Source organism: Phyllobates terribilis, unplaced genomic scaffold (genome assembly GCF_046119375.1).
Source record: "Phyllobates terribilis strain yellow unplaced genomic scaffold, ASM4611937v1 Scaffold_30__1_contigs__length_15301838, whole genome shotgun sequence".
Lineage (NCBI taxonomy): Eukaryota > Metazoa > Chordata > Amphibia > Anura > Dendrobatidae > Phyllobates > Phyllobates terribilis.
The window spans coordinates 9,440,291-9,455,668 of NW_027362790.1; the positions used below are offsets into that span (position 1 = coordinate 9,440,291).

General features: G+C 42.5%; 6 non-coding genes and 2 pseudogenes across 6 annotated transcripts; all 8 read right to left on the reverse strand.

The window, feature by feature from the left end:
* Positions 1–863: 863 nt before the first annotated feature.
* LOC141180180 (U2 spliceosomal RNA) lies at positions 864–1,054 on the reverse strand. The gene has a single exon (XR_012255951.1). It is a non-coding gene; the product is annotated as a U2 spliceosomal RNA (small nuclear RNA).
* A 1,115-nt stretch (positions 1,055–2,169) lies between these two features.
* On the reverse strand, positions 2,170–2,360 carry LOC141180181 (U2 spliceosomal RNA). The gene has a single exon (XR_012255952.1). It is a non-coding gene; the product is annotated as a U2 spliceosomal RNA (small nuclear RNA).
* Positions 2,361–3,472: 1,112 nt separating this feature from the next.
* On the reverse strand, positions 3,473–3,655 carry LOC141179748 (U2 spliceosomal RNA). Its single transcript, XR_012255726.1, has one exon. It is a non-coding gene; the product is annotated as a U2 spliceosomal RNA (small nuclear RNA).
* Positions 3,656–4,179: 524 nt separating this feature from the next.
* LOC141180015 (U2 spliceosomal RNA) lies at positions 4,180–4,295 on the reverse strand (annotated as a pseudogene).
* Positions 4,296–5,410: 1,115 nt separating this feature from the next.
* LOC141180183 (U2 spliceosomal RNA) lies at positions 5,411–5,601 on the reverse strand. The gene has a single exon (XR_012255954.1). It is a non-coding gene; the product is annotated as a U2 spliceosomal RNA (small nuclear RNA).
* A 1,112-nt stretch (positions 5,602–6,713) lies between these two features.
* On the reverse strand, positions 6,714–6,904 carry LOC141180184 (U2 spliceosomal RNA). Its single transcript, XR_012255955.1, has one exon. It is a non-coding gene; the product is annotated as a U2 spliceosomal RNA (small nuclear RNA).
* A 1,115-nt stretch (positions 6,905–8,019) lies between these two features.
* Positions 8,020–8,231, reverse strand: LOC141179759 (U2 spliceosomal RNA; annotated as a pseudogene).
* Positions 8,232–14,610: 6,379 nt separating this feature from the next.
* LOC141180186 (U2 spliceosomal RNA) lies at positions 14,611–14,801 on the reverse strand. The gene has a single exon (XR_012255956.1). It is a non-coding gene; the product is annotated as a U2 spliceosomal RNA (small nuclear RNA).
* Between the last annotated feature and the right edge of the window lie 577 nt (positions 14,802–15,378).

The following is a 15,378-nucleotide window of genomic DNA, read 5'->3' on the forward strand; positions in this document are numbered from 1 at the left end:
TTAAGGCGGGGGGTGGGGTGGAACGAGCAACTGTCTACCCTTAGCAGGAGGGCTCCTGATTACATACCTCTCCTGCTGCTGCTGCTGCTGGCTGTCCAGCAGCAGACTGAAGGTGGCTGCTGCTGTGCACAGGTATATAAAGGCTCAGAGCCTATTATGACACGCGCAGCCAGCGTTCCATTGCCACATTCCATCTACTGCAGGCAGGATACCTGGCTGGCTGAATGTCGCTGAGAAGCTCACAGAGACCGCCATAAGCAACAGTTTAACAGAATGCCACAGACTAATCAACCAAACTTTTTGGGTTGGGTTCTCTTTTATAGTCTGCAGGCATTAAATGAAAGAAGTCAGTGTTCCAGCAGAGGGAGACAACGTTTCAGAAAAGGCATTGTAGCAAACCAAAAAAGAAATTTTAAGCGCAGCAGAGTAACCAGCGCACATACCTGTTAGCTCAGGTGAGTTTAAAAGGCTGCTGTTGATAACAAGGGCATTTGCTAAATAGATGGTGTGTGTGCAACAATATACTGAAAGGTCAATTATATTGTGCAGCTTATCTCACCACCTGTAGTTATTTAGGTGAAAGCTCCAAAATGCTTGCCTAATATGTCTGTTTATCCAAAAGGAAGTAAAAAGGGAGAGCTAGAAAGATAGCATTGCATCACATTACATGGCAATGCAATGCACAGTTGCTGAAGTTGAACCAAAATGAGCTTGTAATCTGGCTTCTGCAACTTTGAACATGAAAAATCCAATGAGGAGAAGAAAAGCAAAGCCAAAGAGTCCATCCCAAAATCCGACAAACAAGCAAAATGAACAAAAAACATTGAATTCAATTCTTTCTGATTTTAGAAACTGCATTAAAGAAGGGGTGCACCGGTCCTGGAGATACTGCAATACCAGGTCAATGCGTGGAGTGGACAGAGCAAGCTCTTTTTCCATCTCCCTGTTCTAAAAATCCATTTAATATATGGTCCCCAGATAGGGGACGTATCAGATATTAAACTGATAAGAACAGATACTACACTTGATCTTAGCCAAAAGGCCGAGAAGCGATAACCAGAATTGGTTTCAAACTACGGAGCCACCCAAGGATCCTGAAAAGTCCATTTGTGGAGATGAGCTCCTGGACTCCCGTTAAGAAGACATGTTGTCAACCTCTAGATCCCTTACATGCCTGCACTTTTCGGCTTGCTGCTGCTGCAATCCACGCATTTTAGATCTGCATAACTCCACCTCTTTAAACACAGCACCTTCACCCCCTGCTGTTCCCACCCGCCTCAACACCGTTGGAAGGGAGGAGAACCAATTAAGGCGGGGGGTGGGGTGGAACGAGCAGCTGTCTACCCTTAGCAGGAGGGCTCCTGATTACATACCTCTCCTGCTGCTGCTGCTGCTGGCTGTCCAGCAGCAGACTGAAGGTGGCTGCTGCTGTGCACAGGTATATAAAGGCTCAGAGCCTATTATGACACGCGCAGCCAGCGTTCCATTGCCACATTCCATCTACTGCAGGCAGGATACCTGGCTGGCTGAATGTCGCTGAGAAGCTCACAGAGACCGCCATAAGCAACAGTTTAACAGAATGCCACAGACTAATCAACCAAACTTTTTGGGTTGGGTTCTCTTTTATAGTCTGCAGGCATTAAATGAAAGAAGTCAGTGTTCCAGCAGAGGGAGACAACGTTTCAGAAAAGGCATTGTAGCAAACCAAAAAAGAAATTTTAAGCGCAGCAGAGTAACCAGCGCACATACCTGTTAGCTCAGGTGAGTTTAAAAGGCTGCTGTTGATAACAAGGGCATTTGCTAAATAGATGGTGTGTGTGCAACAATATACTGAAAGGTCAATTATATTGTGCAGCTTATCTCACCACCTGTAGTTATTTAGGTGAAAGCTCCAAAATGCTTGCCTAATATGTCTGTTTATCCAAAAGGAAGTAAAAAGGGAGAGCTAGAAAGATAGCATTGCATCACATTACATGGCAATGCAATGCACAGTTGCTGAAGTTGAACCAAAATGAGCTTGTAATCTGGCTTCTGCAACTTTGAACATGAAAAATCCAATGAGGAGAAGAAAAGCAAAGCCAAAGAGTCCATCCCAAAATCCGACAAACAAGCAAAATGAACAAAAAACATTGAATTCAATTCTTTCTGATTTTAGAAACTGCATTAAAGAAGGGGTGCACCGGTCCTGGAGATACTGCAATACCAGGTCAATGCGTGGAGTGGACAGAGCAAGCTCTTTTTCCATCTCCCTGTTCTAAAAATCCATTTAATATATGGTCCCCAGATAGGGGACGTATCAGATATTAAACTGATAAGAACAGATACTACACTTGATCTTAGCCAAAAGGCCGAGAAGCGATAACCAGAATTGGTTTCAAACTACGGAGCCACCCAAGGATCCTGAAAAGTCCATTTGTGGAGATGAGCTCCTGGACTCCCGTTAAGAAGACATGTTGTCAACCTCTAGATCCCTTACATGCCTGCACTTTTCGGCTTGCTGCTGCTGCAATCCACGCGTTTTAGATCTGCATAACTCCACCTCTTTAAACACAGCACCTTCACCCCCTGCTGTTCCCACCCGCCTCAACACCGTTGGAAGGGAGGAGAACCAATTAAGGCGGGGGGTGGGGTGGAACGAGCAGCTGTCTACCCTTAGCAGGAGGGCTCCTGATTACATACCTCTCCTGCTGCTGCTGCTGGCTGTCCAGCAGCAGACTGAAGGTGGCTGCTGCTGTGCACAGGTATATAAAGGCTCAGAGCCTATTATGACACGCGCAGCCAGCGTTCCATTGCCATATTCCATCTACTGCAGGCAGGATGCCTGGCTGGCTGAATGTCGCTGAGAAGCTCACAGAGACCGCCATAAGCAACAGTTTAACAGAATGCCACAGACTAATCAACCAAACTTTTTGGGTTGGGTTCTCTTTTATAGTCTGCAGGCATTAAATGAAAGAAGTCAGTGTTCCAGCAGAGGGAGACAACGTTTCAGAAAAGGCATTGTAGCAAACCAAAAAAGAAATTTTAAGCGCAGCAGAGTAACCAGCGCACATACCTGTTAGCTCAGGTGAGTTTAAAAGGCTGCTGTTGATAACAAGGGCATTTGCTAAATAGATGGTGTGTGTGCAACAATATACTGAAAGGTCAATTATATTGTGCAGCTTATCTCACCACCTGTAGTTATTTAGGTGAAAGCTCCAAAATGCTTGCCTAATATGTCTGTTTATCCAAAAGGAAGTAAAAAGGGAGAGCTAGAAAGATAGCATTGCATCACATTACATGGCAATGCAATGCACAGTTGCTGAAGTTGAACCAAAATGAGCTTGTAATCTGGCTTCTGCAACTTTGAACATGAAAAATCCAATGAGGAGAAGAAAAGCAAAGCCAAAGAGTCCATCCCAAAATCCGACAAACAAGCAAAATGAACAAAAAACATTGAATTCAATTCTTTCTGATTTTAGAAACTGCATTAAAGAAGGGGTGCACCGGTCCTGGAGATACTGCAATACCAGGTCAATGCGTTGAGTGGACAGAGCAAGCTCTTTTTCCATCTCCCTGTTCTAAAAATCCATTTAATATATGGTCCCCAGATAGGGGACGTATCAGATATTAAACTGATAAGAACAGATTTTTTTGATTGAAGCTGCATCCAAGGCACTGAAAAATGTGACCGAAGTCACACCAAAACAGCGCACGAGGCGAGGATTCATGTGGACCCTTCCCGGAGGAGAGGGTCCCCAATAAACCATCCCCATCCCTCCGAGCCAGAAGGCCACAGCGAGGGTCAGGGATCTCCGATGCTCTCCCTAGCCGAAGCCGGAGAAGAGCCGTTTTCGTGCTCCCAGCTTCCGTCTAGGCTGCCACCCTAGTGGAGCTGGAGCCTGTGTTGGTTTCTCAGCCCAAAGCTGACCGGACCTCCGACCGGGTTTATAAAAATTCCCCTTCCTAGCCCGGAGGCCAGGAATAGGGGGGGTTGCTCAGAAAGTATGATTGGCAAAGGTGCGGCGTGCTACGAAGCCAAGTCTTTCCGGGGTTCCCAGTCCCAGTAAGCTTGGACTCCCACCAGGGCGCCTACTCCTGGGGCACATTGCTCCAAAGCCCTCACACTTACCCAGCCTAGTGACTTCGATCCTGGAGGGCCATGTTTTCCATCAGATAACTCTATGAGCCACCTGGCGTACTAACAAGTGCACCAAACCAGTGTGTAATATGCATCAATTTACTAGGGCAGCCCAAGGACAAAACTGCCTTTTCAAAAGATACTACACTTGATCTTAGCCAAAAGGCCGAGAAGCGATAACCAGAATTGGTTTCAAACTACGGAGCCACCCAAGGATCCTGAAAGGTCCATTTGTGGAGATGAGCTCCTGGACTCCCGTTAAGAAGACATGTTGTCAACCTCTAGATCCCTTACATGCCTGCACTTTTCGGCTTGCTGCTGCTGCAATCCACGCGTTTTAGATCTGCATAACTCCACCTCTTTAAACACAGCACCTTCACCCCCTGCTGTTCCCACCCGCCTCAACACCGTTGGAAGGGAGGAGAACCAATTAAGGCGGGGGGTGGGGTGGAACGAGCAGCTGTCTACCCTTAGCAGGAGGGCTCCTGATTACATACCTCTCCTGCTGCTGCTGCTGCTGGCTGTCCAGCAGCAGACTGAAGGTGGCTGCTGCTGTGCACAGGTATATAAAGGCTCAGAGCCTATTATGACACGCGCAGCCAGCGTTCCATTGCCACATTCCATCTACTGCAGGCAGGATACCTGGCTGGCTGAATGTCGCTGAGAAGCTCACAGAGACCGCCATAAGCAACAGTTTAACAGAATGCCACAGACTAATCAACCAAACTTTTTGGGTTGGGTTCTCTTTTATAGTCTGCAGGCATTAAATGAAAGAAGTCAGTGTTCCAGCAGAGGGAGACAACGTTTCAGAAAAGGCATTGTAGCAAACCAAAAAAGAAATTTTAAGCGCAGCAGAGTAACCAGCGCACATACCTGTTAGCTCAGGTGAGTTTAAAAGGCTGCTGTTGATAACAAGGGCATTTGCTAAATAGATGGTGTGTGTGCAACAATATACTGAAAGGTCAATTATATTGTGCAGCTTATCTCACCACCTGTAGTTATTTAGGTGAAAGCTCCAAAATGCTTGCTTAATATGTCTGTTTATCCAAAAGGAAGTAAAAAGGGAGAGCTAGAAAGATAGCATTGCATCACATTACATGGCAATGCAATGCACAGTTGCTGAAGTTGAACCAAAATGAGCTTGTAATCTGGCTTCTGCAACTTTGAACATGAAAAATCCAATGAGGAGAAGAAAAGCAAAGCCAAAGAGTCCATCCCAAAATCCGACAAACAAGCAAAATGAACAAAAAACATTGAATTCAATTCTTTCTGATTTTAGAAACTGCATTAAAGAAGGGGTGCACCGGTCCTGGAGATACTGCAATACCAGGTCAATGCGTGGAGTGGACAGAGCAAGCTCTTTTTCCATCTCCCTGTTCTAAAAATCCATTTAATATATGGTCCCCAGATAGGGGACGTATCAGATATTAAACTGATAAGAACAGATACTACACTTGATCTTAGCCAAAAGGCCGAGAAGCGATAACCAGAATTGGTTTCAAACTACGGAGCCACCCAAGGATCCTGAAAAGTCCATTTGTGGAGATGAGCTCCTGGACTCCCGTTAAGAAGACATGTTGTCAACCTCTAGATCCCTTACATGCCTGCACTTTTCGGCTTGCTGCTGCTGCAAGCCACGCGTTTTAGATCTGCATAACTCCACCTCTTTAAACACAGCACCTTCACCCCCTGCTGTTCCCACCCGCCTCAACACCGTTGGAAGGGAGGAGAACCAATTAAGGCGGGGGGTGGGGTGGAACGAGCAGCTGTCTACCCTTAGCAGGAGGGCTCCTGATTACATACCTCTCCTGCTGCTGCTGCTGGCTGTCCAGCAGCAGACTGAAGGTGGCTGCTGCTGTGCACAGGTATATAAAGGCTCAGAGCCTATTATGACACGCGCAGCCAGCGTTCCATTGCCACATTCCATCTACTGCAGGCGGGATACCTGGCTGGCTGAATGTCGCTGAGAAGCTCACAGAGACCGCCATAAGCAACAGTTTAACAGAATGCCACAGACTAATCAACCAAACTTTTTGGGTTGGGTTCTCTTTTATAGTCTGCAGGCATTAAATGAAAGAAGTCAGTGTTCCAGCAGAGGGAGACAACGTTTCAGAAAAGGCATTGTAGCAAACCAAAAAAGAAATTTTAAGCGCAGCAGAGTAACCAGCGCACATACCTGTTAGCTCAGGTGAGTTTAAAAGGCTGCTGTTGATAACAAGGGCATTTGCTAAATAGATGGTGTGTGTGCAACAATATACTGAAAGGTCAATTATATTGTGCAGCTTATCTCACCACCTGTAGTTATTTAGGTGAAAGCTCCAAAATGCTTGCCTAATATGTCTGTTTATCCAAAAGGAAGTAAAAAGGGAGAGCTAGAAAGATAGCATTGCATCACATTACATGGCAATGCAATGCACAGTTGCTGAAGTTGAACCAAAATGAGCTTGTAATCTGGCTTCTGCAACTTTGAACATGAAAAATCCAATGAGGAGAAGAAAAGCAAAGCCAAAGAGTCCATCCCAAAATCCGACAAACAAGCAAAATGAACAAAAAACATTGAATTCAATTCTTTCTGATTTTAGAAACTGCATTAAAGAAGGGGTGCACCGGTCCTGGAGATACTGCAATACCAGGTCAATGCGTGGAGTGGACAGAGCAAGCTCTTTTTCCATCTCCCTGTTCTAAAAATCCATTTAATATATGGTCCCCAGATAGGGGACGTATCAGATATTAAACTGATAAGAACAGATACTACACTTGATCTTAGCCAAAAGGCCGAGAAGCGATAACCAGAATTGGTTTCAAACTACGGAGCCACCCAAGGATCCTGAAAAGTCCATTTGTGGAGATGAGCTCCTGGACTCCCGTTAAGAAGACATGTTGTCAACCTCTAGATCCCTTACATGCCTGCACTTTTCGGCTTGCTGCTGCTGCAATCCACGCGTTTTAGATCTGCATAACTCCACCTCTTTAAACACAGCACCTTCACCCCCTGCTGTTCCCACCCGCCTCAACACCGTTGGAAGGGAGGAGAACCAATTAAGGCGGGGGGTGGGGTGGAACGAGCAGCTGTCTACCCTTAGCAGGAGGGCTCCTGATTACATACCTCTCCTGCTGCTGCTGCTGCTGGCTGTCCAGCAGCAGACTGAAGGTGGCTGCTGCTGTGCACAGGTATATAAAGGCTCAGAGCCTATTATGACACGCGCAGCCAGCGTTCCATTGCCACATTCCATCTACTGCAGGCAGGATACCTGGCTGGCTGAATGTCGCTGAGAAGCTCACAGAGACCGCCATAAGCAACAGTTTAACAGAATGCCACAGACTAATCAACCAAACTTTTTGGGTTGGGTTCTCTTTTATAGTCTGCAGGCATTAAATGAAAGAAGTCAGTGTTCCAGCAGAGGGAGACAACGTTTCAGAAAAGGCATTGTAGCAAACCAAAAAAGAAATTTTAAGCGCAGCAGAGTAACCAGCGCACATACCTGTTAGCTCAGGTGAGTTTAAAAGGCTGCTGTTGATAACAAGGGCATTTGCTAAATAGATGGTGTGTGTGCAACAATATACTGAAAGGTCAATTATATTGTGCAGCTTATCTCACCACCTGTAGTTATTTAGGTGAAAGCTCCAAAATGCTTGCCTAATATGTCTGTTTATCCAAAAGGAAGTAAAAAGGGAGAGCTAGAAAGATAGCATTGCATCACATTACATGGCAATGCAATGCACAGTTGCTGAAGTTGAACCAAAATGAGCTTGTAATCTGGCTTCTGCAACTTTGAACATGAAAAATCCAATGAGGAGAAGAAAAGCAAAGCCAAAGAGTCCATCCCAAAATCCGACAAACAAGCAAAATGAACAAAAAACATTGAATTCAATTCTTTCTGATTTTAGAAACTGCATTAAAGAAGGGGTGCACCGGTCCTGGAGATACTGCAATACCAGGTCAATGCGTGGAGTGGACAGAGCAAGCTCTTTTTCCATCTCCCTGTTCTAAAAATCCATTTAATATATGGTCCCCAGATAGGGGACGTATCAGATATTAAACTGATAAGAACAGATTTTTTTTTTTTTTTTTTTAGACTCAGATTACAAAGTCTTGGAATCAACAAAAAGATAAGAAGACTCAAATCCATCATCGTGCATTCTACCAATTTTAATACTTCTTCAAATCTTTTATTTTCTTTTTCTTTTATATATATATATTTATTTATTTTTTCCCTCTTTTTTTTTTTTTTAAAAAATTATATAGTTTTGGCTATTTTTTTTTGTTTGTTTTTGTTTTTGTTTTTTTGTTTTTCCACAGGTTTTCAAAAAATCAAAGCTTACAAGGTAAGTTCATTCCATTTACATTGTTTCCATTTCTCATTTGCTTTCACCTTGCCAAGCGTCATTTTGTCCCTCCAGAAATACATGTACAAATAACTTAGACATAATTTAATACACTGGTCGACTGTTACTTCCTTATGTTTAAACACTAAAATGTTCCTTGCTTTCCACAATGCCGCCTTCACACATGCAATAATAATCCATACAATTTTAAAATCCTCCTCTCTTATCCCCATCCCATAAAATACTCTGTAAAAATCCAAAAAATTAACAGTACTCACAGCTCTCACTATATTGCACACTTTCCTCCATATTGTCTGTGCAAAATTACAATTCCAGAAGATGTGCATGGGTGTTTCACTATTCCCACACCTGGATCTTGGGCACACTTCAGATCTTACCAACCCACGCCTGTGTTGGAACTCACGGGTTGGCAGGCAGTCTTTTACTATACACCAGAGTAAATCCCTGTGTTCATTAGATAACACACTATAATTTACATTCATCCAGATTCTTTCCACAATTTTGAATGAAAAATGTTCCACAGGACTGATACCTATTCTCTCTTCCAGGATTTTTAGGATTTTTTTATGGCATTTAAGAACATTTATTTCGACCATCTTAAGTTTAAAATCTCTTAAAATTTTTTCTAAAACAATATAATTTCCTGGAGGTAAAAACCTATAAGGCCTATTTAGAGACATCTCCAACCATTTATAATTTCTAATATAGAAACCTAAATTATATATAGAAAACAACTTTAGCTTAGAGCCTGGTCCTAATAAAGTGCATACACAGTTCGCTACATACTTTGCATATAAAAAGGACCTAATATCCGGAAAACCTTTCCCACCTTTTTTCTTTGATTTATATATCTCCTCTCTCTTTACTCTTTCCATCTTGGATCTCCATAAAAAATTAAAACATACCTTAATAACTCTCTTCATGATATTATTTTGGGGGATAAAAACTGTTGAGACATATAAAAACATTGGGAGTAAAACCTGTCTAATAATTAAAATTTTTCCTTCCAGGGTAAGATCTCTCAACTGCCAGAAAGTAATCTTTTTCTTAACTCTTTCCAGCAGAGACTCCCAATTTCTTACATTACCACCTGACTCTGAGAAATAAATACCTAAAATTTTTACTTCATTCATTCTTGTTAATTTACACTCAGAATCTACAATAAAATCACCAACAGTTAAAATACCAGATTTTTCCATGTTAATTTTAAAACCCGATGCGCCCCCAAACCAATCCACTGTTCTTATGGCTCTGTTCATGCTTCTAGTGTCTTTAACTAAAACCGTCACATCATCCATATATGCCACCACTTTAACTTGTTCATTGCAACTCCCGGGAATAAAAAAACCATTGATTACCTTATCTCTCCTAAAAGCTGCTAAAAGTGGTTCAATTGCACAAATAAAAAGAATAGGGGATAAGGGACACCCCTGTTTAACGCCACAGTTTATTTTTACATTATCAGATAAAAAACCATTAATAGATATTTTGCTAAAACATGATTTGTAAAGAGATTTAATACGTTTGCTAAAAACATCCGGGCATCCCATTTTCTCTAAAACTGCAAATAAAAAATCATGGGCAACTCTATCGTACGCTTTTTCAAAATCCAAAGTAATTAGAGCAAGCTTTTGTTTTCTGTCTAAAACATCCCATAAAACATCCCTGATTAAAATCAATGAGTCGCTGATTCTCAGATTTGGCACTGCACACGTCTGATCCACTTCTATTACTGAGCCGATTACCTTTTTTAATCTATTTGCTAGTAACTTTGCATATACCTTACAGTCCGTATTTAAAAGGGTTATTGGTCTCCAATTTTTAATCAGTTCTTTATTTCCTTTCTTAAATAATAAAACAATAAGACCCTCCCACCACGACTCTGGGACACTAAAAGATGCTTCTGCTTCTAAAATTACTTCATAAAAATCCTCACCCATGATCTCCCATAAACACTTGTAAAATTCAACAGGTAGTCCATCTGCTCCCGGCGTTTTGTTATTTTGTAGCGTATTAATTGTATTAAAAACTTCCTCTTTAGTAAAATTCCCTATTAAAAAAGATTTATCTTCCGCATTAAAATTTTTTTCCAGTCCTTCTAAAAAATGTTTTTTTAGAGACACATCCGTGTTTTTAACAGAAAATAAATCATCATAAAATTCTTTTGCTTTCATCTTCTTCCCCTCCAAACTTGTTTCTCCTTCCAAAACCTTCATATAATCCTTCTTGTCACATATTTTTTTAAAAAAGAATTTTGTGCATTTTTCATCCTCGTCTAAAACTTTTACTCGGGAATTAAAAATAATTTCTTTACCTTTTTCTTTCAGGCAGTTTTGGATCTTTTCTTTTGTTGTTCGGATCGCCTCCTGCAGATCACATCCGTTATTTTCGAGGTGAAAAAAACATTGCAGTTTAGCATTAAGATCATTATAAAAAATACGTTTTGCAGCAGCTTTCTTCTTTCCTTCTTTAATAAAAAATATTTTTACCTCCTTCTTGACAAAATCCCACCAATTAAAAATAGATTTAAAAAACGTTTTTTTTAGCTTCAGTTTTTCATACAGCTTTTTAAAACCTTCCATAACCACCTCGTCTTGTAGTAGGGATACATTAAATTTCCAGTGTGACGGTCTTTTATCCACATCTGATTCTATTTTAAAACTACATTCTATTATTTTATGATCTGAAAAAGGTGTTGAATGCGTTTTAAAACCTGAGCATGTTAGGGCTTGAGATATAAAAATATAATCTATTCTGGATGAAACACCTCTCCCCACCCAAGTGACTTCATGCTCCTTTTTTTGTCCATCTAATGCCCATGTATCTTTAAGATTAAAAGCTGCTAAAATATTTCTAAGACATGAAGCTGACCCATCTTTTACATTTTTTAAATGACAATTAAAATCCCCACCTAAAACTAATGGATCTACTCCAGGTAAAAACAGCTGCAACAGTTCAAACAAATGTAATCTCAAGGCTTTTTCTGCATTTGCATACACATTAAAACACCTCACTTTCTTCCCATTTTTCTGCACATCAATTCTTAAAATCCTCCCAGGGTATATCTCTTCATAATTTACAATCTCCCAATCTTTAGAGCATAAAAACCCCACACCATCACTTTTTGACTCGTTCCCACCAGAAAAGCATAAGTTACCCTTCCATATACCCTGTAAATATTCATAGCTTATTTTTTTTTGTCAAATTACATTCTTGTAGAAAGATAAAATCAATATTTTCATTATTTAAAAAATCATATAAAGCAGTTCTCTTATATAGGTCGTTAAACCCCTGAACATTCAGGGACATTGAGCGGATCATCTTCTAACATTTAGTGCAGGGCTCTTCCCTCCGCCCTCATTCTCTACTGCCGGAGAAGATGGGTCTACCTCCAGATCTGATACATCCGAAGATGACACACTCCCCAGCAGACTTGTTGCTTCTAATGCCTTTACTTTCCCACCACATGGTATTCCTTCATTATCACTTCTATCCACACTTCTTTTTAGAGATTTTTCTGTGCAGTCCATTTGTACCTGCGCGCAAGGTAAGCTCTGCGACAGGGAATTAGTAGGAGTGGACTCCACTACTTCTGGAATATCACTTTCCCCTCCACAACTACTCCCTTTACTTAGTGGAGAAATTTCTTGCAACATTTGACTCTTCTCTTCTCTCTTCTGATCTTCTTTCTTCTGTTCTTCTATCTTCTTCTTTTCATTCTTATCTTCTTTCTTCTTATCTTCTTTCTTCTGCTCTTCTCTCTTTTTCCTTTCCATCTGTTTCTTTATCTCCATGGCCCTTTTTTCTATGTCCTCTATCCTCTTCTGTTTTTCCTCTTCCTTCTTTCTCTTCCTTTCTTCCAACTTCCTTTCCTCTTCTTCTTGTGATTTTTTAACCCGTTCCTCCTTCTTCTTCTCCTTCATTGCCCGTCCCTCCTCTTCCTCTTTTCTCTTTCTTTCTGTCTCCTCCTTCTCACTCCTTTCTTTCTCCTCTTCCCCTTTTTCCTCTTCAGCAGCAATGCCTGCTTCCACATCGTCTTTAGCTTCTTGTTGCTGTTCTTCAGGCGATGTGTCCATCTCCTCTACATCCTTTTTCTTATTTTTAGGGCACTCATCCATCTGGTGAGGAGTACCCATGCAACTAAAACACTTGTTACATTCTGCATCCAGATGTCCATATTTTTTACACACACGGCAGTAGTGTGGCATCCCTGGGAAGAATAAATAACCGCGGCTATGGTTGATATAAACCTGCGGCGGAGGTCTGGACACGCCCCCCTCCTCATTCGGGTTCTTCCTAAATGATACCACATACACACGTTTCCCGTTCCACACTCCAAACTGTGTTTCCCCGCGTCTCTTAGGGATGATTTTGTCACAATACATTGATAGGTAACTTTCAACCTCAGAGTCTGTAATAAATGGACTAAACAAATGAATCGTCAGTACTTTCATTGAAAACTGAAAAGAGGGGATTACTTTCACCCCCTCCAGCTCTACCTTCTCTTTATTTACTTCATAAAGAGCGTAGGCACTTTCACACTGCGAGGCTTTATTAAGCGTAACATCATAAAGTCCTCGAGAAAAAAAAGATTGAAAGCAAAAAAGATGCTCCTTGTCGATCTTCAAGAGCTTACAAATAACATTGAAAATAAATTGAGAATCTTTCACCTGCCGGTGGTCAGGAGCAACCACGAACCTGATGGTGTCCTTCAGCGGATGCTCCTCCGAGAAATAATCATTCGGGTTGCTTGCTTGATTCTCCTTCCTTCCTCCAGGGTTTCTCCTTGTCTCCATGATTTTCCTCTTCTTTTCCAGATACCAAGGAAAATATCACACACGGATCGCAGCCTCCACGAAGTTCGTCCTCCCTCCAACACACCGTCCTCCGTAAAGAAAAGGCACTGCAGCTTTAGCACCGATTCCCAAAAGCAGCACTGGATATCTCCAAAGGCCAAGAATCGGTTCTGCCACCACAGTAACCTTCAGCCCAATGTCACAACCCACTACAGATCGTGCCAAAAGGCCGAGAAGCGATAACCAGAATTGGTTTCAAACTACGGAGCCACCCAAGGATCCTGAAAAGTCCATTTGTGGAGATGAGCTCCTGGACTCCCGTTAAGAAGACATGTTGTCAACCTCTAGATCCCTTACATGCCTGCACTTTTCGGCTTGCTGCTGCTGCAATCCACGCGTTTTAGATCTGCATAACTCCACCTCTTTAAACACAGCACCTTCACCCCCTGCTGTTCCCACCCGCCTCAACACCGTTGGAAGGGAGGAGAACCAATTAAGGCGGGGGGTGGGGTGGAACGAGCAGCTGTCTACCCTTAGCAGGAGGGCTCCTGATTACATACCTCTCCTGCTGCTGCTGGCTGTCCAGCAGCAGACTGAAGGTGGCTGCTGCTGTGCACAGGTATATAAAGGCTCAGAGCCTATTATGACACGCGCAGCCAGCGTTCCATTGCCACATTCCATCTACTGCAGGCAGGATACCTGGCTGGCTGAATGTCGCTGAGAAGCTCACAGAGACCGCCATAAGCAACAGTTTAACAGAATGCCACAGACTAATCAACCAAACTTTTTGGGTTGGGTTCTCTTTTATAGTCTGCAGGCATTAAATGAAAGAAGTCAGTGTTCCAGCAGAAGGAGACAACGTTTCAGAAAAGGCATTGTAGCAAACCAAAAAAGAAATTTTAAGCGCAGCAGAGTAACCAGCGCACATACCTGTTAGCTCAGGTGAGTTTAAAAGGCTGCTGTTGATAACAAGGGCATTTGCTAAATAGATGGTGTGTGTGCAACAATATACTGAAAGGTCAATTATATTGTGCAGCTTATCTCACCACCTGTAGTTATTTAGGTGAAAGCTCCAAAATGCTTGCCTAATATGTCTGTTTATCCAAAAGGAAGTAAAAAGGGAGAGCTAGAAAGATAGCATTGCATCACATTACATGGCAATGCAATGCACAGTTGCTGAAGTTGAACCAAAATGAGCTTGTAATCTGGCTTCTGCAACTTTGAACATGAAAAATCCAATGAGGAGAAGAAAAGCAAAGCCAAAGAGTCCATCCCAAAATCCGACAAACAAGCAAAATGAACAAAAAACATTGAATTCAATTCTTTCTGATTTTAGAAACTGCATTAAAGAAGGGGTGCACCGGTCCTGGAGATACTGCAATACCAGGTCAATGCGTGGAGTGGACAGAGCAAGCTCTTTTTCCATCTCCCTGTTCTAAAAATCCATTTAATATATGGTCCCCAGATAGGGGACGTATCAGATATTAAACTGATAAGAACAGATACTACACTTGATCTTAGCCAAAAGGCCGAGAAGCGATAACCAGAATTGGTTTCAAACTACGGAGCCACCCAAGGATCCTGAAAAGTCCATTTGTGGAGATGAGCTCCTGGACTCCCGTTAAGAAGACATGTTGTCAACCTCTAGATCCCTTACATGCCTGCACTTTTCGGCTTGCTGCTGCTGCAATCCACGCGTTTTAGATCTGCATAACTCCACCTCTTTAAACACAGCACCTTCACCCCCTGCTGTTCCCACCCGCCTCAACACCGTTGGAAGGGAGGAGAACCAATTAAGGCGGGGGGTGGGGTGGAACGAGCAGCTGTCTACCCTTAGCAGGAGGGCTCCTGATTACATACCTCTCCTGCTGCTGCTGCTGCTGGCTGTCCAGCAGCAGACTGAAGGTGGCTGCTGCTGTGCACAGGTATATAAAGGCTCAGAGCCTATTATGACACGCGCAGCCAGCGTTCCATTGCCACATTCCATCTACTGCAGGCAGGATACCTGGCTGGCTGAATGTCGCTGAGAAGCTCACAGAGACCGCCATAAGCAACAGTTTAACAGAATGCCACAGACTAATCAACCAAACTTTTTGGGTTGGGTTCTCTTTTATAGTC